The sequence below is a fragment of the Hippocampus comes genome, unplaced genomic scaffold (assembly GCF_001891065.2).
Source record: "Hippocampus comes isolate QL1 unplaced genomic scaffold, H_comes_QL1_v1.1 scaffold1, whole genome shotgun sequence".
NCBI lineage: Eukaryota > Metazoa > Chordata > Actinopteri > Syngnathiformes > Syngnathidae > Hippocampus > Hippocampus comes.
The window spans coordinates 2,840,839-2,863,202 of NW_017805010.1; the positions used below are offsets into that span (position 1 = coordinate 2,840,839).

Genomic DNA, 22,364 nt, shown 5'->3' on the forward strand with positions numbered 1-22,364 from the left:
TTGCCATTGTTATAAAATGGGGGGACGACATAAAGGATTCATAAAATATCAGTGCCTTTATTACAAAGATTAAAGTATTTAATAGGTGACCCAGAATGATTTGCAACCCGTATCCCAAAACAACCAAAACACAAGTATTTTCAAGAATAGCAACATTCCTAAGAGCTCATGTAAGAATCAATAAGAAGACACCCAAGGTGGGTTATTTCACCTGACTGCTGCTGGTTTTGCAATATTACATGTGCACCTTTTAAAATTTGCAGGCAGATGCTTTACCAAAGACCACCTGTTGATCAAATATCAAAAATGTCGGCACTGAACCGCAGTAGGAGTTCATCCTTTAAAATAAAGAAAGAAAGAATTCACAATGTTCCCTTTTCCTTTGACTGACCAAAACAGGGTTTCCCTCAAGCTTTATCATCTGTCTACCAAGGCAAAAGATGAATACAGTCAAAGCTCAGATTATTTACTGAAAAAGTGCAAAGAGCTGAAAAAAAAAAAAAAAAACATACTCACACACATAGTTGCTTAACAAGTCTTGTGCAACACAGGATCTCTATGAATAGTCTCGTAGTGGAAGTGAAGGTCACATGCTCTTTAAGCTGGGGCACTCAGTTCCGAGAAAAAAATTACTTCATAAGAGTTGCCAAAAATTTGATTTGCGTAAGTGGAGTTGCGTAAGTTTGACTGTAGAACTCATTATTTGTATTTCTATTATTTCCTATGGGAGATAATTCAAACAAATCTGAGGTCGTCCAGGAGGCTGGAAGTGATTATGTTTAGTTGGGTGGTATCCTGGCTTGTAAAAAGGAGAACAGCCAACTTTTATTTCCTTATGGTGCCTCCGCAATTTTGGTGAACCAACCTAGACACCTCTCATGTTGAGTTAGCGTTAGCATCAACACGAAAATTACCATTCCAAATAAATTATAGTGCTTGCACAAGCTAAACAAACTGTTTCACTGCATGATTTTTTTTTTTCAGACCGTAATATGAAACAACACATACAGTAATAACAAAGAGCTGATATACCGTAAAAATCAACACTTGACTCTGGAGCACAAAGTCCCTTATGCTAATATGAGAAACAACAACTGTTTTACAAAGACACGTCATAATAACAGTCTATAAACATTCCATGGGTCGCTGTCATCTTCCACCTGACTCAGTGGGGCAATTTGCCTGAAGCCAGACGCGACCACGCACATACACAACCACACTCACTGCATGCTTCTGTCAGTGCCACCAGGTGTGTAAGAGCGATTGACAAATGACACCCCCCCCCCCCCCCCCCCCCTCCCCGTTACCCACAGCCAAGAGGTCCACTCACAATCTTGGTGACATCCTCATCTCTGCTTGTTGTCTGTAACACAACACATTGCACTGATGACCTGATAGTCAACTTTTGGCACATTTTTACGGCTGCTGTTTGTATTTCAGCAGAATTCTGTAAATCCAAAGACCAATGATGCGTAACAAAACTGTATATATTAACACATAGTAGGACAGAAACGGGTCCTAGAATGATTTGAGTACCTTGGTTAAAAAAAAAAAAAAAAAAAAAAAAAGCTAAAGTAATTTTTTTCTGCCTCGAGTACCCGCTTATTTGAGCGTACGGTGTCAGGAAGAAGAAGTCAAGCTGACCGCAGCAACAATTGTTCATGCTGTGCATGACCGTAACAGACGACCAACCTAGTAAGAAGGCCAACGTAAAAAAAAAAAAAAAAAATCATATAAAAAGGACATCAATGCCTAGGTACTCTTTTATTTTGAAGTTGTTCCCAGCAGCGTGTCGCGACGTAACGGCTGATTTGACTCATCTTCTGTGACTGTGTTTGGTGGGGTTGTTTATTACCATCACAAACTGTTGCTACCGATGTCGACACATTTTCCCGAAATGTTTAATCACTAATTAAGGGCGCTAAAAAAGACAATTACGCTGACACTGTAATGTACGGCGCCTGTTGCCAGTGTTTAGCGCTAGACGCTAGCAGTGCTAGGGATGGCAGCACTCAATTTAATAGATCTAAATGATTGCGACTTCGATACTGACAGCGTGATACAGTTTCCGTTGCTACTGCTCACTTTAAAAAAAAAAAAAAGCCCAAAAAACGCTTTACTCAAGTGTGTTAACTAGCAAAGTCACTACTGTGATTCTGACGTCACTTAGTCTCATAGACCAACATTTATGGGGAGAGATTTATCTAACACTCACGTTTCCAGAGAGGAAAATAGTGTGATGCTATGCACAGTTTCAACATAAGTATAATATCTTGTTTATCTAAAAATTAAAACCAGGTGATCGTTAATTATTAACTGCAAATTTGTTTTTTGTTTTCTGCATCTTGAACCAAGCAATCCCGACTAAAGCAGCCTTAATCTTACTCACAAATCTTTCTCTTGGACTTCATTGCTCTCTCTTCAGTTCTGCCGATCTCCTTCACATCAAACACATTCTCCACATTACACAATACAGATAAAGCCGCTGGACACGGCAGCTAACGCTAAGGATAACCCCACTTTATCTTTGGACACAATCACAGACAGCGCACAGATGGTCAACCTTTATCACACCCAACTTAAAATACACACGTCCAAGAAACAAATGTTATGTTTAATAACCGTGCCTCAAATACTTATAAATAAAATGTCTTATCACTGGAATGTTGTCGCCAAAATTATTCATTTCACATCATGCGTCCAGGGTGCAAGTAAACCTCATTTCCAATGTATCCTCCAACCAAACTCAACCAAACACAGGACAAGCACTTTGGGTGAGGGATGGAAGGATGCTTGATCTGGTCAGCGGCGTTAGAATGGGCGAGTCATGAAAAAGTGGCGACAAGGTGACTGATGCTTTGACAGCTTGAGGTGGTGGTGGTGAAGAGATAGGTAGCTATAAAGAATTGCTATCAGCTTTTCAGCTGATAAACACAATGGTATGAATTGACTTATCTGGTTAGCTATTCGGCTACCCTTCATGCCTGGCCCGGTTTGATTTAACTCAAGTCAACCCTTAACACCGGATATGGTGGTAATGAATAGAAAATACCATGACCTTAGTGCCCTTAATCACTAATTAAGGGCGCGGAAAAAGATAATTACACCGACACTGTATTGTACGGGGCCTGTTGCCAGTGTTTAGCGCTAGAAGCTAGCGGTGCACTCAAGTCAATAGACCATTGCTGTTTAACGGAAAAGTACACTGCATGACGATTAGATTTATATGATAGATGACATTTACAGTACATCTCGTTTTGCGCTGATGATCAACGATACATATTTACCCACAGTAAAGCAGGTGCAATTGCTGGTCAAAAGAGAGTGAAAATTAAGTCATTAGCCTTTGAATTTGAATGATATTAGCATAATTTGCGAACACGTTCCGTCCAATTTCAGTGATGGTCTGAGTCAATGTTGGCAGTAGCTGTGGTCTCTTAGCAACTTAGAGATGGCAGAGATGTGAATGCTGTTGTTCCATGTCATGAAGTGTCCCTCCATATTACTTGTGCTTGCGTTAACATTTATGGTCTTCCTTTGTCTATTTTAGGCCTTGGTGTAATCACAGTTGATTTTCTGTTGCTTAGCATTTTGTAATATTGGCTTGCAGCTAGGGAAATACTTTAGGAGAGAGTGCACAGAAGACAGATAAGAATACGAGCAATAAAAACGGTAAATTGCTAGGGTTCCCTGATCTAGCATTATCTAAAATAATTCAAACGAGGCGATAAACCTTTTTTAATTTATTTTTTTGAGGCTATCATCGGTATGAGGCTGCTATGGGCCCGATACACATCCCTAGTATCGATACTCGCCCACCCCTAGTAAAAACTGACATGTTCACTGAAATGGTACACTGTTGTGCCATAACATTTGTAAAACAACATATTTCAAAACACCAATGATGTAAAAGCACTCGATTTAACAAAGTCTGGTGAATTTGTGGAGACTCCTCTGCTGAGACTTAGTGTAACAAGCTCTTTTGCACAGTTCCTGACATCCATCTTAAAAACGGGCTTTGAATGGAGCACACCACAAGGGTTATTAAAAGCTTTCACTCTGTGGGAGGGCATCACGGAAATAATCCAGTGATTCGTCTTAGTCACTGAATGAAATGCTTAGACAATGAGTCCAAGTCTTAAAAGGTAATTCAAACCGTTTGGTTCACCTACATCTTCATAAACTGCCTCGGTAGAGTCCTTGTTCTCAACCGGTCCATTCAGAAACCGACTCAGTAAAGCCTTCTGACAACTTCTGAACGTCAGCAGTTGCTTCTGGTAAGCAATTTTCTCAGCAACCGAAAAAGTACTTGCTGAAGAAAAAGGAAAAACAAAAAAAACAAAGAAAAGCATTCAAAAGGACAATGGGCAGAGGCCTTGAACTTGTTAGGTAGACTGCCAATATATACGGAAATAAATACTGGGACGTGAGGAAATGTTTGTAAATTGTTTGAAATTCAACGCTATAAACATCCACATTTTCCACATATTAGTTCTGATTTGATGAAGTGATGTGGTTTTGTGCTGAATGATGTCTGCAGGCCCTCTTGGCATGATCACAGGATATATCTCGATGCATCTATCAGCACATCTGTCTCTGGTCGTTCTCTTGATTAGTGTCAAGCTTGTCTTTTATCCGCCTCTCTGTGAAACTCAACAGGATCCAGACGAACCTTTTTTTTTTTTTTTTTAACAGGAGCCCAAACCTGAAGTTTTAGGGCCGCAAGGAGAAAATGGGCACACATTGTAAATCAACTTACGAAGTAACTACTCACATTTCCACTCATTTTAATTATATTACTGATAAACAGGGATCGGTACTGAACCCCGGTACGAAACTGGCCTTGGTTTTCAAAACTGGAGTATCAATGAGTTCCACCTTTAACGGTTCTTTTAACGGTCCGTATTTTCCGCACTATAAGGCGCACCTAAAAGAATTAAATTTTCTCAAAAGCCGACAGTGCCATAATCCGACGCGCCTTCTATATGGATTAATATTCTGATTTCTTGGACGTAGTATTTTAAATGTTCTGTAAGGTGTTTTGTTACAGCTTCAGAGGTTGTGAAAGCTCTATACAAATAAAGCTGTATTGTATTGTATTCCCTTTAGCATAGCTCCATCTAGTGGATGCATAATGCAACCGCAGCCACTGTTGTAGCTTCTATTCTATGCGCCTTTTAATGCGGTGGGCGCCCTATACATGAAAACAGTTTTAAAATAGGCCATGCAGAAAATATGGTAATTACAAATGATAAGTCATAATAAATGCACATACAAGATTAATTTTAAAAAAAAGGGCAAATGACTGGTATAAATATGAATCTGAAAAACGTGAAAATTGTGAATATTTTGTGTGAATACGTTTGACACAAATCCCTCCCCATACAAGAAGAGCAGACCACTAAAAGTTGAAGAAAATGGACATTTATCTCCAGTCATTGTCACCCGTCACGCCATGTTAAACAGCATGTCTATTAAGGCACCTTTACATCAGCAAATATGGTCATGCAGTACCGCCCCCCCCCCCCAAAAAAAAAAGAGTGTGACCTAATCCTGTGCTGGTGCAACCACCTGAAAAGATTTGGTTGCATGTGGGGTTCCAGTCCAAAAGTTAGTATGGTGCTGTGCCTTATAGTGTGGTGGGATAAGAAATTTGCGATCAGGAATGAGTTTGATGTTCCAGCCATCCCATTTGGCAACACACATCACAGTGCAACATTTTGCCAGGACATTTAAACGAGACATTCGTGGGAATACACACAATGACAAAAACTGACGTGTTCACTCACTAACAAGCAGATGCAAACAGTCATACTTGAACGAAACATTGTGTTTCTCCCCTCCTTTACAACACCGCACTTTTTCAAGTCATCTGAAGCCATAAACATCACAGGGCACCATTCGTCTCAAACTAGCGCAGGGTATGCACGCACGAGTCCGCCTATATGAAGCAATACTCTTCCAAGTCTAGCCAATCAGTAAGGTCAGTGATGTGAGACGTCCATGAATGTTTATTGTGGTTGCCAGAGGCTCAGACAATGTCAAAATAAGGCGATCAAAAACAGTCCGCTTCATAAAAGTCACTGGCATGCACTGTGTGTGTGTGTGTGTACAACGGGAGGACGAATCAGAAGGTTTACTCAGCTGACCACAGCAGGAAGCATTTAGCTCATAAGGCTAATGTAAGATGACCCGATTTAAATAAATGGAAATGGATTAGCTGGTCACTATCAAAACTGTTTAGAGTCGATAATTCTATTGATTATTCCATTAATTAATCGAAGACTTGGATAAAAAAATTGATTTTGCATTAAAAAGTATTAGCATCATATTTTTTTTTCTGATCAATTTTTAGCAAGCGCATGATTATTTGGCACAGTTCAATGATTTAACAAAACCAAATAGAAAATGATTCAGCCATATTACATGAGACGGATGATCTACGGACCAACCTGAACAATTCCGTGCAGGCTCCAAATGCTGAACTCAAATGCGAGGCTTGGGCACTCAAGAATTGGTGGCCGCTTGGGGAGTATAATACACATTACCTCTGGCATATCAAGTGATGTCATGCACCTTGGGGCAGCACAATCGAGCCGTTTGTTCAGTGGGTCAAAAATAGCCGTCTAGTGTTACAGCCATTACTAGACCGACTCCTACATGATTTTTGTGCACACAAGGCCCAAGGGAGTAAGTGGCGCCAAATGATCAGCAAAGGTTAACAAGCCCCTGTGATCACGGCAAAAGTGGCAAAAAAAAAAAAAAAAATTCTGTAACAGGTTTAATTACTTCAAAAAGCAGAAATCAACAAATGTGGCTAACATAACCTCAGCGACCGAGCAAAACTGTCCAAAAGTCAATTTGGTACAGTGGTATAGTCATTCTCAGATGAGCACGAAGGCTTCAACAATACTCTTGTCAGCTGACCCCCTGAGTGCTTGAAAACCAAGACTGGTGAAAAAAACCGAAACATGAGCACCACCACAGCTTCATCAATTGTGCCTGTTGTTATCGGTTGCCCCAGAAGCAAACACACGCATCCACAAGTGGAGAGATAAACGTGGAAATAGAGAGCGCCCGCATTTGCCCACATGATGTGAACTGATTCAAGTCATATTTTCCTTTGTTACAAGATTGGAGCAAGAATTTTAAGTCTCTTTGTGGGCATTACAGGGGACAGGACTGACTGGTTCTTACATAAACCTGATTGTGTTGTATCTGCACGAGAGTACGCTCGTAGAGTTTACAGTATATGAAAGATATGCTTTGTGGACAAGGTGAAAATTAAATCGACGACACATATAGAGTGACTTTGGCATTTTCTTTCTGATCTTACATAGCCCCGCTGACACAAGTGTGGTGGTCAGTAATCCGTCGCTATAACACGGTTCATCTTTCGCGCTGTGGCTGTTTCATGGATTTTTTTTTTTTTTTTTAACATTGCCTTGTGTTCGCCTCCCTGTTTGGCTATGGGCCTTGGCATTTTCTTTCTGATCTTACATAGCCCCGCTGACACAAGTGTGGTGGTCAGTAATCCGTCGCTATAACACGGTTCATCTTTCGCGCTGTGGCTGTTTCATGGATTTTTTTTTTTTTTTTTTAACATTGCCTTGTGTTCTGCCTCCTGATTGGCTATGGGACTGTCGACTATTGTCAGCAGGCTCCGCACCTCATCGCTGCAGAGCTTGCCAAATTTTTCTCCATGACAAAACCCGAATTGTCGACGAAATGTTCTGTGCGGTATTTCTAAAAACTGTCAGTTGTTTGTAAGAAAATGTTTATATTTTCGTTTCGTTTTTTTAATGCTTGGGCTTGAAAAACGGTTTACTCGTTGGTTTCATTCAATACATTATTGTATTATACATGTAATAATTGTAAAAAAAAAAAAAAAATTAAGATGAGTACTTCACGGATTTCCGTTACCACGGGTTCTTTTTGGACGGAAATCATACATGAGGGTGTCGAATGGAAAATGGGTCCTCAATAAATGGAAATAAGAAACAGAATAAGTTGCAATTTGCGATAAATAAGGATGGATGGATGGATGAATGGAAGGATAGATGGATGGATGGATGGATGGATGGATGGATTTAGTGGGATTATGTAAAAGCTAGTTAAAACATGAACATAATTAGGTTGTTCTGAAACTCCTAAAATGTTTGTTGCAAATCCATTTTTTGACATTTGCATGACTGTGTCGCGCAATGAACACCTCCAAACATGAGTGCCCTCATCCATCAACCATTATGATCTTTCATCATCCTCCATCAAAGTCATATTTTTTGGAACATTTTGCAAACTGCCTTGGTGGAAATTTGAAAAACTCAGATTCACAAAAAGGGACATACACAATGCCATCCCCTTTTTGCATACACAGATGAAAGGTGTACTGCTTATCACCAATCCTGCGATTGGCTGGCAACCGGTTCAGGGTGTCCCTCGCCTACTGCCCGAAGATGGCTGGGATGGGCTCCAGCACCCCCCGCGACCCTTGTGAGGATAAAGCGGATCAGAAAATGGATGGATGGATATGCATTTGGGAATGAAACCAGCCATGTTAACCCATCGACAGGTGGAGTTACTAAACATGGATGTCATATAATAACAATAATTACAACAATAATCATTATCATCGTGATAATTGTCTTTGTCATGATTCGTGCTCGCTACTTGACAGGTCTTAGAGTTAATACGGATGTGTATTTATCGAACACAATAGATAAGAGGAAGAGGCATAGTAATCGTCTAATTAATTAAGAAGTCTTAATGGTGTGGAATAGATTCAGGACTATCAAGCAATCATCATGCGAAGCCATATCTTATAATGACTCGGGCTTATGAACTTGAAGGTGCAGTTTGAGTCCTGCTGTGAACAGAAGAAGAAAAATGTCAACTACCTGTTGGCATACTAGTCTGCAAGATGATAGTCTGCAAGATGATAGTCTGCTTCCTGACTATTGCCGAGGTGCCCTTGAGCAAGGAACTGAACCCACAGTAATTCATGCCTTCGTCACATCCCGGCTCGATGACTGTAATGCACTTTACTTTGGAGTCAGCCAATCCTCCATTAAGCGTCTCCAGTTGGTCCAGAATGCCGCTGCTTGCCTTTTGACTGGTACGCGTAAGAGGTTAGCACATAACTCCTACTCTGGCATCCCTTCACTGGCTCCCTATACATTTTAGAGTTCTTTTTAAGATCCTATTATTTGTTTTCAAATCTTTAAATGACCTAGCGCCACCCTACCTCTCTGAGCTCATACGCTCCTACACACCTGCCCGACGCCTCAGGTCTGCAGACCAGACATTATTAGAAGTACCAAGAACTAAACGGAGGCTCAGAGGGGATCGAGCCTTTTCCGTTGCTGGTCCCTCTCTCTGGAGTGACCTCCCACTGAACATTCGGCAAGCCCCCTCGCTGCCCATCTTTAAAACCCGCCTCAAAACTCACTTGTATTCTTTGGCATTTGACTCAGCATGACTCAGATTTGATTTTAGTTTTACTGTTTGGTGCTTTCTACCGTCTTTGTTACTGATTTATTGCTTTTTTGTTGTATATATGATAGTTGCTCCATGTACAGCACTTTGTATGCAGCGATGGCTGTTTCCAAGTGCTCTATAAATACAGTTGAGTTGAGTGTGTGCACCCCTTTGACTCTGTCTGACATCTCTTTTTGCATGCTTGTGTGCGCTCTGATTCTCTGTGTGATGTGCAGCATAAATGTACCGTACATCCGAGTGCGAGTAAAATATATATATATATATATATATATATATATGTATGTTTGGGTTTTTTTTTTTCCTCAGAGTGGCACTTGGTGACTGGTTAGCACGTCCGCCTCACAGTACAGAGGTCATGGGTTTGAATCCGAGCTGCGGACTTCCTGTGTAGAATTTGCATGTTCTTCCCGTGGGCTTTCTCCGGGTATTCTGGTCCGTCCCCTCCCCCCTGCATTCCAAAAACATGCATGATAGGTTGTTTGAATGCTCAAAATTGTCCCTAAGTGCTAATGCGACTGTGAATGGTTGTTTGCCTATGTGTGCCGTGCGATTGTGCAATTCTTGAGGAACTGTTGATTTAGTCTCAATTAGATTGCAGTTAAAAGAAGGCTAACGTGACATCAACAATAAAGTATTAAATGTTCAATTTAATGAAAAAAAATAACACATTAAATTGAACATTTAATTGCTTTATTTTATTTTTTTTTATGTGAATAAATACTCTCCTATATATTGTTTGCCATCATTTAGGACGTTATATAGAATTAAACTGCCGGTCCATAATAAAAGAATGTGTGATGTTTGGGTGTGTCACATTTTTTACATGTGATTAGATTGTTGCTCCCTCATGACTTTTAACTATTCAAACAACGGGCTCTGTAAGGAAAATTAATTCAACTGTGAGACAATGGTGAAGGAGCCAGGGTCAATTCCACTGTGTGGATTGCACACATGTAACCAGATGCTGTCAACCCATTGCCATGACTTCACCTTTTTCCACAGGAGTACACGCGCACACGCACGCGCAGCCAATGCAGCGCAGTCATCGTAGACTGGCACAGAACGAGCCAACCCCTATTGTGAGCCCAGACGTCCATTGTGATCTTACACAGTGCGATCACACAGGCATGTATGTTCCTCTTGGAGTAGAATACACAAAGAAACAGCTGGCTAACTGGTTTACAATGGGGCGGAGCCAAACATTTTAATCTGAGACATGCGGCGGAAACCCGAGTCAGCAAGATGTCTTCAACCAAGTTTTAGCAAGTCTCGACACTGCGACCAATACAGTATGCTCGCAAATGATGCCAACTTTTCAGAGTATGCGGTGGTTAAAATGTCATCCGGTCACACTAGCACGAGTGCATGATTTAATATCCCGGCTGATACTTTGGGGGAATACAGCAAAAGGAGCTTGGAGGGCCTCTGTGTCATATGTCAGACTGCGCACACAAGGCGGATAAATCCGTCTGGGATGCGCGTCAGGTTAATTCCTTCCTGTATAAAAGGAAATGAATAATAACTCTGCACATCTGAATAATAACTCTCCAAAACTCTCCAACTCTCCAATTGCCATGTTCATGGCAACCGAACTAAACTAGGACTATTTGCTTGATAAAGAATGGCTTCCCATTCAGCTGGCTCCCATTCACTGAGACGCTCTTTCGGCAACGGAGACTGCACGCTCGTCATCCAGTGTTCCGTGTTGAATTATAAATACTGTTAGGTACCACTGTGGTAAAACACAGTAGGCGGCCGGTTGGGTCTCCAACTATCAAACGCTTGCTAGCTTAAAACTCGGTAACTGCTGTATTGTGTGTGTTGTCGGCCGATCACTTGAATCACTGGTGCCCATGTAGCAGGCAGATGTTTATGATTAAATATTTCTATTTGCGTTTAAAACACATTCCATTTTTGGAGTTCAAACAGATATGGTCAAACATTGACATCTGTCAACGCTAGCGAGACTTGAGGTGCTTTCAAATACAGTCGTTCATTTCAAACTCAAATTGAAAAAACAAATCTCTCGATGCAGTCAACATTAATAGCGACAAATATCTAAACAATGCGGGCTTTTTACCAGTCTAACGAAGCTGACATATATCAGTTGATATCACTTGTATTTTTACTTAATTACAATCAATGGTCCATCTCGTCACTTACTGTATGTTTGAAGCCAAACGATACTTCAGGTTCACACCATCCCCAGACAGCAGCAAATCATATGATAACTCATTAATCATCTAAATCAGGGGTCCCCAACCTTTTTTGCCCCACGGACCGGTTTATGTCAGACAATATTTTCAGGGACCGGCAATGAAGGTGTGGCGGAAATAATACAACAAAATAATATGGTATGAGCTGCATGAAAACTGTGGTGTTTTCGAAATATAATAATAAACACAAGGAGCGTCTAATCAGGCCGCAACACTCTGATCGCTATGGTCATGTTTAATGCCTTCAAAATACGATGCAATACAAATTCAAAGTGCATGAAAATGACGACTCACCACAGCCCCGAGCTTGATTTTCTGCAACCAGACGGTCCCATCTTGGAGTAATAGGAGACAATGACACCTCAAGTGTGTGTTTTGCGTCAAGTCTACTTCGTAATTTTGTTTTAGTCGCCGTTGCTGCAGAAAAGCCCCGCCTCACACAGGTAGGATGTCGGAAATAGCAACAGTGCTACTGTGGCGATCTCAGAATATTCAGCCATAACTTTTATCCAGTTGTCTCGAACGTACTTTTAAGGCCGCTGTCATTTGATCTCCAGCAGTTTTTTTACTCATTTTGCGAGCTCTGGTGTTTTTTTTTAAAGCGGAATCGGTCACGTGACGGGGGAAAGCGTTGCTTGACGTGCGTCAAGCGTGACACAGACGGATGTAACGGAGAATCCGGTAATTTTTCAAAATAAAACATCTTTCGTATTCCGAAATAAAACGGAATTAAGGCAAGTTCTTTCTGTGCGGCCCGGTACCAAATGCCCTGCGGACCGGTACCGGTCCGCGGACCGGCGGTTGGGGACCCCTGATCTAAATGATCAGCTTTTTTTATGGTATTGTTAGATGATGCCGCCACAGAGGATAACCAGTAATGGCAGAGAGGAAAAGTAACAATAACAAAACTGCTCAAGGAACTGTGACACAAGAAAGGGGCCTGGATGCTACTCTGTACACTATAAGCAGTACAATATATTAATTAAAATATCATGTATAATTTTATATGCAATTTGAGTAAAAAATGAAAACCACAACAAGGTGAAATTCATCTTTCCAAATAGGCCAACACCTGTTCTATGTTTTTACTGCTGTTCCCTCACTTGCGAACCGCTTAGATCATTCATTGGCCATGCTGGAAAAATTGCTGTCAGCACAGCCGTGTAAAAACACTGTAAGTCAATGTGCGAGATGTTTAAAAAAAATCTAAAGATGTCATCCTGAGGGAGCTTATTGTGGATTGGTGGCATTTTCCCACATGAATGTTTCAATGATGACAACTGTGGCCCATTTTTAATGAGTTCAAGTGAAACATCACAGTCAGTCATAAACCTACCTGGTGCTGAATGAAATTTGCCGGACTGCCCCTTTTTATATCTTTAGATTGCTCGTTTCGGGTGCTGATTCCATCTGTGGGAACAAAAAACACAGAACACAAATTGAAGTGCAAATCACATGCAAATACTACGAGAAGATAAACAATCTCAAATGTCAGTGAATCCCCCTTCTGTGCTGCGCGAAAGTAACCCTGAACTCCTGTCGCTTGTGGTTGTTTCAATGCGGACAGGCCAGGAAATGCAGATAAAAAGTTTTATGAGGTGTTGTTGTACTCCCCATTATGCACCTTGGTGGATGCATCCGCATACAGCCAGTGCAAGTCAAATATTAAACCCCAGATTTGTGTGAATGAATGACACAATGCCTGTGCAGGTATGGCTTGGCCAAAAGAAGGAAAGCTACCTCACGTGCACACAAAACACAAAACCAACCACTGATGGGGATGCAAACGCGGTGGACATTTCAGCTTATACTTCTGAAACGCTGATGCTGTGTACAAAACAACAATCCATCTCTCGGAGCAACTTCGTATGCTGTGTTTTTAGAAACATCGTTGTTTTAAGTGACAAGTGACTTTGTATGTTTCACTACATAAAAGTTGTAATCATTGAAAATCGACAAAAAAAAAAACACACCAACGTGTCACGCGGTTCACTAAAAACTGTTGCGAGTGAAGCACACACACACACAAAAAGAAAAAACACCTGTGCACCTCCTCGCTTTTAAAACAATTCTCAACTCCAAAACTACGACGTCAAGCAAAAGGAAAAAGAAGGCGAACAAAGTTCCAGCTGTTTGTACATCAGACCTTGGAAGACAAGAGTCGACCCGTGCGCGTATCCAAAACTCGGGGAAGTATATCCAGCTAACGTCGGTACATCCGTGAGCCGCGGCGACCGTGAACCGGAGGTGGCGGCGCTTTTGTCAGCAGGATCTCCGGCGGCGCTGAGGAGGAGGAAGAAAAGAGTTGTCGCGGCGAAGTTGCGAAAAGAAAGTCCGCCCCCTCCTCCTTCTCCTCCTCCTCCTCCGTGGCTCTTTCTGCTGACAGAAATAGCAAGCGAGCAAGGCGGGCCCCACCAAAAATAGCCTCGATTTTACTCGGACCTGGATCATTGATTTCACCAACGACAAATTCCCATGGGATACTGTACACGCGACAGCAAATCTGCATTTTCTCATAACTTTTATCATCATCATTATGAACATAAATAAGTAGAGGCCAAAGTAAGCGCTTGAGTTGATCAATGGAACCTACTCTGTGGCTCCATCTACTGCCAGTCAAATTCATACCCGGCAGTGTTGCACTTGTTTGAACGGAGCCGGATGAAAGCGGGTTTGTCTGTGACACCCGCTGCATTTTTTTTAATCGACTCATTTACATTCTAAAGGTATTGTGGGAAATTGTGAAACAGCACTTCTATTTGGGCTGCTTATCAACCTCCAAATTCCAAACTGGAATTGGCCCGTGCGTTTAGTACCATGCATTCGGTGGGACTTTTACGATTTAATCTACCTCTTGATACGAGTACCATCACAGAAAAGAAAGCATGAATTCAATACACCACAGGTGTCAAACCCAAGGCCCGGGGGCCAGATCTGGCCGAGCACATCATTTTATGTGGCCCGCAAAAGCAAATCAGAAATGTCCACTTTCATGATGCTTGCTAAAATCTCGACCAAAAATTTAAATTATCATATTTAATTAATAAATTGGACACATATTGTAAGCATTTTCTTGTGACCAAACCCCTCATTACAGTAACTTAATCAATCGTTGAATAAACCGTGATTATTGACTTTTTTTATATGCTGTCAGTCACAATGGCCCTCCAAGGGAAACGCTAAGTAAAATGTGGCCCACGACAAAAATGAGTTTGACACCCCTGCAATACACAAATGCAGTGTAACGGCACAAAATTGCACCATGTAATTCATCTGGAGCAGTTCAGAATTAACATTTGTCTGTCATCACATCACATTAATACCAAACAAAAATACATTTCATATACACAGATGTATTAATGGGTGCAAATGTGTTTTGGTTCCTTATCAAGCCTCTTCGGCGCTTGCTGATCAGCTGATCATTTGAATTAGGTGTGTTGCAAGAGGGGGAGAGAGAGAAAACAGGCAGGGCAGCGGCCCTTAAGAACCAGAGCTGGCCATCCCTGCTCTGGATAAACATTGTCCAAAGTAGCAGCAAATTCTAGCGGGAATTGTGCAAGGCTGACAGATTTCCCGTCTGATTTTTCAGTCATGTTTCTGAATTATAGCAATATAGTTCTAGGAAGAGCAAGCAGAAAGGGTTTATGTATTTAATTGAAGTATTTTTTTCTCACTCACTGACTATGTTTATGGGCCAAGAAACATTTGGAGTTCTTTCTTTTAGTGTGAGGTACTAAGAAGTCAAAGAAACACAGAAGTGCCACAGTCACTGCATGTGGATTTTTTTCTTGAAAGTGTATCAATAAAATAGCCGTGAATTGAAGCAGGCATTATGGGAATGCAAAATATTATCTTGAGTACAGATTTACAGTATATGTCGCTATTCATTCTCAATGAATTCAGCTGGTCGTCCGGTCTTCCACATAGCTTGAATCAACGTAGGCATTTCTCATAGTTGCTCGCTTTAGGATAGGCAATAAACTCGACACCCGCTTCCAGTCATCGCTATTGCACAAGCCGTGACTGCAATGTTTCACCATGATTTATGCGGGAACAAACTTTATATGTCACCTAATAAAGCAGATTTTCGCAATGGTTTGTAATGCTGAGAGATAATCTGATTCAGGATTCTTTGTGACAGTTGTTGAAAAATGTAGGATGTGACAAACTTTATATGCCGCATTTAACTATGTGGTGTTTTGCTGCAGCATGTTTGTTTGTCTTAGGTCTGATACACGTAAATTTCTTAAAGCTTCTTTTGTCTGTGACAGAATGCACACATAAAGATTATTTTTTAAAAATGAACAGTTTTGGTCGTGTGGTCTGCTATGATTATCTCAAAACGGATTCTCATACGCACCGGTCTAGAATCCAGCCCTCTGAGGCAGAGCTCTGGTATGATCACAAATGATCTCACAAACGTGAAGACGAGCAGGAACTTTCAGGTCTGCGCCGATGCTTGATGAGTGTTTCGAAAGGGGACCTGAGGCGGGAGTGTTGTAAGATGACGATGTACCAATACCAACAGCATAGTTAACCACTGACTAAACGAAGGATGAAGGAGACAAGCAAGACTTCGAAGGATATTTAGCCCATTGTAGTTGTGAGCCAACAAGCTTTGTGTACATTTTTGTTGAATCAATTGTCTTCATAACTTTTGTATTTCATTTATTGTTTCGTATTGCCGCTTGTATTTTTATGCCCATGTTTGTGACCAGTTCTCATAGCTTTGTTACAGCTGCAGCGGTTGTGAAGGCTCTATAGAAATAAAGCTGTATTGTATTGTATTCCCTTTAGCATAGCACCATCTAGTGGATGCATAGCGCAACTGCAGACACTATTGTAGCTTCTATTCTATGCGCCTTATAATGTGGTGCGCCCTATCTATGAAAACAGTTTAAAAATAGGCCATTCATGGAAGGTGCGCTTTATAATTCAAAGGGTTTTATAATCCTAAAGTCAGAAAATACGGTATAATTTTAGAGGATAATCTCCTAAAATTGTCAGCCATTTGATGTCCATCGTCAGGAAGTGACAAAATCATAAACACATAAACATAATCATGATGTTTTGGTAACGATTTTGTCTCTGTGTGGCGAAAACCAACCACTCTCAAGTCAAGGAAGCGACCGTAAATAAAAACAAACATCCAACCAATGTCGTTATTTTGTATAAAAGTAAATTCCACGTTGCCAAAAGTATTTTCCAAACCAAGTCTTTCTTTTTTTTTTTTCATGTTGCCATTATACACACAAGCTCCTCCAACCTCTCGGGAAACCCCTCGGAAAACATCAGCCCAACATATCCGGTCATGTAGCTCACATGAGAGTTTTCTGCTTCAGAAGTCACATCCATGCATACATTTTCTAAGAAATTTCTCGGGGCCCAAAACCGTTGAGAAACCTTCCTAGATGGTGTGAATGCGGGACGGCTGTGTCAGCTACATATGAGTAACATCCTATTAGCGTGACACAATGTAATTGGCTTGTACGTTCAATAATAAGAGCAAGGCTGCCCATTAAACAAATGACAACAATAGAGCACATTCTTCGGCCTTTCTTCTTGGCATGTAAAAAGAAGGCAAGCTTTGTCTGGGAAAATGGCGCCTTTTGCGTTCTTCTCATCCCATTTGCGTGAATATCAATAACAGGCTGCATTGTCTTTAGATCCTAATCCAAGCGCTATGTTGTGGTTTCTTTTTGCAGACATTCTCTGTTGATGCCGGCTGATTCCAGTGAAAACAATTGGATCGCAGTACCTGGATTAGGCCGAACTGCTTGGGAGGAACGGGGAAAAGTGTTGCAACACACAAGTTAAATTTGCATCGTTATTGTCATTTTGCCTATATGGAGGCAAGTTTATGACTGGCCTTTTCCAGTTTGTAACTGAACAGAAGCGTTTACCCTTTTCAGGGACAGTGGTTACTGGAGTGGACAGCTATGCAAATGTTGTTCTCTTTTGTACTAATTAATCTTAATGTCACTGTTGTTCATCAACCACTACAATGGGCCCTTATGTGTGTTGCCATCCACGGCCTTCTAAGGGGATTATTATTTTTTTCATACCTAAAGACTAATAAAAAAAAAAAAAAATCCTGATGTAGGTTATCATTATTTGTGCATGAAAGGGTTAATGCGCATTACTGTCTCCCAGTGAAAAGGTTCTGGGATGGAAATGTGGCTCGCTCACACGTGATGTGCCAGAAGACCGCGTTTGTGCAACGTATGGACCGGGCTCAGACCGCTACACCTCAAACTGAAAAAAATAGGAAGTTGGTTCCCCTTCGCAGCTTCCACTTCAAGGTTTTTGTGTTGACGGTCAAGTCTGGGTTCTCAGCTGGTTCCGACTGCGTGAGCACTTTTCTTCTTTTTAAAAATATACAGACATTTTATCATCTTAATTATATATTCTTTGTATCGTCATCTCTTGGTTTTTTTTCCTTTCATCATGTCAGAATTCACAGTTTTTTTGTTTTTCAGTCAGGCAGTGCAATTTTTGTGAGTTTCACCCACACTTCTCAATGTTTCCCCCCAACTTGAAACTGTTGTTTGTCTCCACAGAACTAAAGCATGCGCTTTTCGTGTGATTTTCCAACCTGAGCGTAGGCCAGCCAGGTCATCGAGCGACGGAGCCGAGCAATATTGAAACCAAGTACCGTGCGTATGTCTACCTCACGAGGGGGGCCCGCTATCCGCTCACCCTGCCTTCAGGTGTCTCTGTGCAGACAGTGGGGGAATCCAAAGTACCTTTCTCAGAACACCTCCCTGCGTGGGTGTGTGGCGCAATGTACGTAAGTGTGCATGTGTGTACGCTCGGTCCAATTCAATTACACAATCTGCCATGAAGTCTGAATCACATCCGGTTTCATGCTGAAAATAACAAAACCACATGGTGACAGAAAAGTAGTGCAGCAAGCAACCGCCCACGGGGAGAGCGGGATATACACACACACACACACACACACACACACACACACACACACACACACACACACACGAGTGCACGCATACACACACTGCAACAAAGTTCATATTTTCCGCAAACATCAATTTTATTAATGTGCTTTACAGATGAAGCACTTTCTTAAAAGTATGATTAAAAACCTCGGCATGGAGCTGGGAGTTAAACATTCATGTACAGACTGTAAACAGACTGTAAACGTTTGGCAGAATCTGGCTGAAGTCACAGAGTAAGGAGTAAGTGTCAAAGTTCGTCTTTAGTTTCCCATGCACATGCATTGATTTAATATTTAAGTGAACCAGCACTAATCATTCTATTGGCCCATTTTGGGGCAGGATGTTGTCAACTGTTCACTTAATAGTCGCCTCCCACCTATTCCAACAAACCTTTTTACTGAAGAAGTGAGCCTTGAAACAACTGCAGGCCAATTACAGAGACGTACACTCGTCAAATGAGATCAGATGACAGGCGCAATCCCTTGTGACGAGCCCCCGCAAGAACCCATCGGTGTTCCTTTTTTTTTTTTTTTTTTTTTTAAATCAAGCCAAGTGGCGACAACCTAATGAGGTTCATATCCAGTTTCATGCAGCAGGCGAAGTAAAGCGGATGAGCCTCATTTCCATTTTTTGTTTTACGAAACAAAGTTAGCCTTTAGTACAAAAACTGCCTCTATCCGCGAAATACAATTACAAAGCCTGTTGCGTAGGGGTAAGATTGTAAAGTGGAGACAGAGACAGTCAAAGCATTGATATGTACCGATGAGTGTAGGGTGAGAGGGTGGAAGAAAGAAATGAAGGGGGGGAGGGTGGGGGGGGACAGAGGGCTGTTGAGAGCACTATAATAATGTTTGGCCTTGGCCTGCCAGCGGGGTCCTTCCCCTTAAGAAGCCAACAGGAATGTAAAGAATGCTGCATGAGAAGAAAAAGTAAAAGACCGAATGAAGGGGGAGAGAAAGAGTGCATGCAGGGCAAGATGAATGATACAAAAGAAACAAAGAGGAAGAAGGTGGAAATAAGATGAGAAGAAGGAAGTGCAGAGAGATTTTTGTTGTCGTTGATAGAGAAGACAAGAAACAATGAGGCTATCAGATGTCTGAAAATCTGTTTCGTTTTGTGCTACGACGAGGGTGTGGTCAGAACAACTCGAAGCACCCTGAACGGTTTTCTCCATTCTTGTTTTATGGTGCGCTGAAAACATCACACCTGCAATACCCAACAAAAACTCCTTCGTGCTCCATTTAACGGGAAAGCCGTTAAAGGGAAAACACTGAGCAGACAGCAGGATGTCACATGATAAGCAGATGTCATCCATATTTTTTGTGTTACCCGAATTCCTAAAACTTGAAACAGATATGATGACGAATAATGTGGAACGGCTTAAATCAAATGCCGCTACGGCCATCCCAGTTGGAATTGTATCATTGTAAAATACGCCTCATCTCACAAGTGCTTGAGGGCATCGATGGGATGAACTATTTTGCGATTTCTTCTTCCTTTCTTTGTGGCGTCTGAGTAAGGCATTCAAAAAAAGGACCGATCGCAACCGTGGTTGCTCACAGAAAAAGTGTGAATTTAGCAAACCAATCCAAAGAAGAAAATCATTCCGGAGCAGATCGTGTGCTCGACAGGTTCCACCGTAGATCAACCGTTTCAAATCTCTGCTAACCTCTGTACACAAAGATATGAGGAGTGTTCACACGGGAACTTTTACTCCGGTGTAGCACCAGGGCTGCCCCCCCGTAGAGCATTCACACGTATAAAGTCATACCGGTGTAGCCCCTGAAAACAGCTTAAACCGGAGCAAATTTAACCCTGCTCAGGAGGTGGTTTAAAAATTTACTCTGGAGTAAATGCTAGTTTGCGGGGCAGCGTCGATATAAAATGGGACGTGGGAACGCTCCAGGGGTAGACTCGGTAGGCGTGAGAAGAGTTGATTACATACAGGTATTGCATAACTTGCATCCTGGGCATCTTTCCTTTCTCTCTCTCATCCTTTTACGGTGTCTGATAGACCACAGGGTTGATTTTTGACTGGAGAAGTATAAACCATGGTTTTTCCATATGTCACAAACAAGGCGGGCAAAAAGAAGTACAGTGAAACTCCTCTACAACCAAACCTACATGGGCGAAAATACCCCCTAGTATGAAAAAATCTTCATGCATTAACACCATTCCTACTTTCCTGCCCCCCATACAACGAAAAAAAAACCCCTTTTGCGTTATACGAAATCTTTTTCTCTGCTCTTGCTTCACGACGAGATTCACTACAACGAAGTCTAATCCAACAGCGACTTCCACTGCTTCGTTCCCTTTTTTTCTTTCTACACTGACTATATGAAGTGTCAAATAATTTATGCTCATACTTATGCACGATTGGAATAAAAATAAAGAGTACACTTACGTTTGTCTGTGTGCGTGTGTGTGTGTGTGTGTGTGTGTGTGTGGGTGTGTGGGTGTGTGTTTCCATGGCTATCAGATGTCTGAAAATCTGTTTCGTTTTGTGCTACGACGAGGGTGTGGTCAGAACAACTCGAAGCACCCTGAACGGTTTTCTCCATTCTTGTTTTATGGTGCGCTGAAAACATCACACCTGCAATACCCAACAAAAACTCCTTCGTGCTCCATTTAACGGGAAAGCCGTTAAAGGGAAAACACTGAGCAGACAGCAGGATGTCACATGATAAGCAGATGTCATCCATATTTTTTGTGTTACCCGAATTCCTAAAACTTGAAACAGATATGATGACGAATAATGTGGAACGGCTTAAATCAAATGCCGCTACGGCCATCCCAGTTGGAATTGTATCATTGTAAAATACGCCTCATCTCACAAGTGCTTGAGGGCATCGATGGGATGAACTATTTTGCGATTTCTTCTTCCTTTCTTTGTGGCGTCTGAGTAAGGCATTCAAAAAAAGGACCGATCGCAACCGTGGTTGCTCACAGAAAAAGTGTGAATTTAGCAAACCAATCCAAAGAAGAAAATCATTCCGGAGCAGATCGTGTGCTCGACAGGTTCCACCGTAGATCAACCGTTTCAAATCTCTGCTAACCTCTGTACACAAAGATATGAGGAGTGTTCACACGGGAACTTTTACTCCGGTGTAGCACCAGGGCTGCCCCCCCGTAGAGCATTCACACGTATAAAGTCATACCGGTGTAGCCCCTGAAAACAGCTTAAACCGGAGCAAATTTAACCCTGCTCAGGAGGTGGTTTAAAAATTTACTCTGGAGTAAATGCTAGTTTGCGGGGCAGCGTCGATATAAAATGGGACGTGGGAACGCTCCAGGGGTAGACTCGGTAGGCGTGAGAAGAGTTGATTACATACAGGTATTGCATAACTTGCATCCTGGGCATCTTTCCTTTCTCTCTCTCATCCTTTTACGGTGTCTGATAGACCACAGGGTTGATTTTTGACTGGAGAAGTATAAACCATGGTTTTTCCATATGTCACAAACAAGGCGGGCAAAAAGAAGTACAGTGAAACTCCTCTACAACCAAACCTACATGGGCGAAAATACCCCCTAGTATGAAAAAATCTTCATGCATTAACACCATTCCTACTTTCCTGCCCCCCATACAACGAAAAAAAAACCCCTTTTGCGTTATACGAAATCTTTTTCTCTGCTCTTGCTTCACGACGAGATTCACTACAACGAAGTCTAATCCAACAGCGACTTCCACTGCTTC

At 41.7% G+C, this 22,364-nt stretch overlaps 1 protein-coding gene across 4 annotated transcripts in view; it reads right to left on the bottom strand.

Moving 5' to 3' along the window:
- hdac7a (histone deacetylase 7a) overlaps positions 1–22,364 on the bottom strand; it is a 62,711-nt gene that overhangs the window by 34,409 nt on the left and 5,938 nt on the right. For 2 of the 4 annotated variants that reach the window (XM_019863062.1, XM_019863059.1), the window contains exon 2: positions 13,051–13,124. The gene's annotated coding sequence lies outside the window, so the exon portion shown is untranslated. Of the gene's footprint in view, positions 1–13,050; positions 13,125–13,756; positions 13,780–13,860; positions 14,042–22,364 lie in introns of those variants that run through there. The other 2 variants (XM_019863060.1, XM_019863061.1) reach the window with 2 other exon arrangements.